Genomic DNA, 2,532 nt, shown 5'->3' on the forward strand with positions numbered 1-2,532 from the left:
TGGCCCATTCCTCCTTTGGGCATAAACTTGTATAGAGGTGCTGCCTCTCAGCTCCAAGTTCCATTGGCAAAGGGCCCTGCGAAACATGAATGTTCCTGCAGGAGCCTGATGAGATAAAGATGTTGCTGCCAGTGAATAGCAGGCTGAAGGCTTTTATCCTGCTCCTCCTGGACATCAAAGCAAGCCCAGTCAGACCCCAGCAAGGAAGGAGTGTCCATGGTGAACTTCTGCCATGCAGTGCCGAGCCAGAGAGAGGGGCTTGCACTCGTCTCACAATCAGACAGGGACTGGCCCCTCTGCAGACCTTCAAAGGATGGTTTCAGTTGGAAGGGACCTTAAAGATCATCTAGTTCCAACTCCCCTATGTGAGCAGGGACACCTCTCACTAGATCAGGTTGCTCAGGGCCTCATCCAACCTGTTCTTGAACACTTCCAGGGATGGGGCTTCCACAGTTTCTCTGGGCAATCTGTTCCAGGGTCTCACTACACTCACAGGAAAGAATTGCCTCCTAATGTCTTACCCAAATCTTCCCACTTCCAGTTTTGATCCATTGCGTCTTGTCCTCTCACTATAAGCCTGACTTTGATGCTTTCTTTGTTGCTCGATAGTGTCTGAAAGGAGTTTCTGACTCTGTCCCCACAGGGGGTTTCCCTCCTTTCTCAAATATCTCTGGGAACAGCAACTGCTGTGAACATCCCACCCAGAATCAGACACACCACCTCTCTCAGGCAGGAGGACATCCAGCACAACCTTCTGCTTCACAGACTTCTACTCCCTACTCATTCAGGTATCAGGATGTGGCCTCCCTCTGTGGGGATGAACTCTCCCAGAAGGCTGAGAAGGGAGGATCATCTTATAAACTGAGGGACGCTTCTGCCTACAAGGGGATCAAAACTGCTAAGGGATGCACTGGAAAAGTCCTTCTGGATTGTACAAGACATGGGATGTTTAAGGGAAGCAGTAGAAACAGGGAAAGGGAAGGATCAAGGCAGTTTGGCCTGGAGCAAGCATGGGAAGGGAGATGGAGACAGGGATGAGTGGGGCCATTCTCATGTGTACACGTCTGGTCTGTGTGCTGGCTTGGCCATGTTGCTATACCTTCTTTGCCCACCTGCCAGGAATTCCCTGGAAAGGAAGTCCTGCTTTCAGGTATTGGAAGGTTGCTATAAGGTCCCCCCAGAGTCTACTCTTCTACAGGCTGAGCAGCCCCAACTCCCTTGCACAGTCTTCATAAGAGAGGAGCTCCAGCCCTCTGATCATTTCTGTGGCACTCCTCTGCACGTGCTTCAACAGGTCCACCTCCTTTCTGTGTTGGGAGCTCCAAAGCTGGACACAGTACTTCAGCTGAGGTCTCACCAGAGCAGAGGGGCAGAATCACCTCTCTTGATCTGCTGGTCACACTTCTTTTGATGCAGCCCAGGATGCAGTTGGCCTTCTGGGCTGCATATTGATGGCTCATGTCCAGCTTTTGATCTATTAGTACTCCCAGGTATTTTTCCACAGAGCTTCCCTCTAGTATGTCTTCCTCCAGCCTGTATTCATATCTCTCTTTGCCCCAGATCAGGTGCAGGACCCTGCACTTGGCCTTGATGAACCTCACAATGCTCACCTGGGCCCACTTCTCCAGCTTGTCCAGGTCCCTCTGGATGGCATCCTGTCCCTCTGGCATATTGACCGCACCATCCAGCTTGGTGTTATCAGTAAACTTGCTGAGAGTGCCTTCAGCACCACTGTGAATATAATTAATGAAGTTATTAAACAAAAGCATGCCCTGAACTGCCACGTCTAAATGTTTTCTTAATACGTCCAGGGATGGTAACTAAACCACCTCCCTGGGCAGCCCATTCCAGTGCCTTACTACTACTTTGGTAAATAAATTCCTCCTAATATCTATTCTAAACCTCTCCTGACACAACTCCAAGCAATTTTCTCTAGTACTATTGTGATTTATTTGGGAAAAGAGGCCAACACCCACCTCACTACAACCTTCAGGTAGTTGTAGAGAGCAATAAGGTCTTCCATCAGCCTCCTCTTGTACAAACTAAACAACCCCAGTTCCCTTAGTTTCTCCTCATGGGACTTGCTCTAGACCCTTCATCAGCTTAGATGCTCTTCAAACAACACAGAGGCCCTGTGGGGAACGCTTGAAGGTTCCTGAAACCTTGATATCTGCTTCTCTTACCAATGTGGGACTTGGACTCCTGACTCTATGGCATGACTTTGTAATGCTAGCAGAAAACTTCTGAAAGCCCCTTGAGAGCCTGTAGCCAGAGGACTCATTTTTAAATTGTATATCTGACCTTTAACAGAGTAATAAAATGTGAAATCCCTCTTCTTTGCACTTTCTGAAGTAAAGTTTTACATTAGCGACTTGTCACTGGAGTCCCTCCCTATGCTTAGAGAGCAGAGGAAAGCCCCTGCTCAGGGATCCCTTGGCCGTCCTAGTGCGGACAGTCAGAATCCCGAGCAGAGGATGTTCCATATTAGGCCACTGGCTGCTGCCGCTGCAGGTGCCGGTGGTAGCGGAGGTG

Source organism: Chaetura pelagica, unplaced genomic scaffold, assembly GCF_000747805.2.
Source record: "Chaetura pelagica isolate M959 unplaced genomic scaffold, ChaPel_1.0 scaffold871, whole genome shotgun sequence".
Taxonomy (NCBI): Eukaryota; Metazoa; Chordata; class Aves; order Apodiformes; family Apodidae; genus Chaetura; species Chaetura pelagica.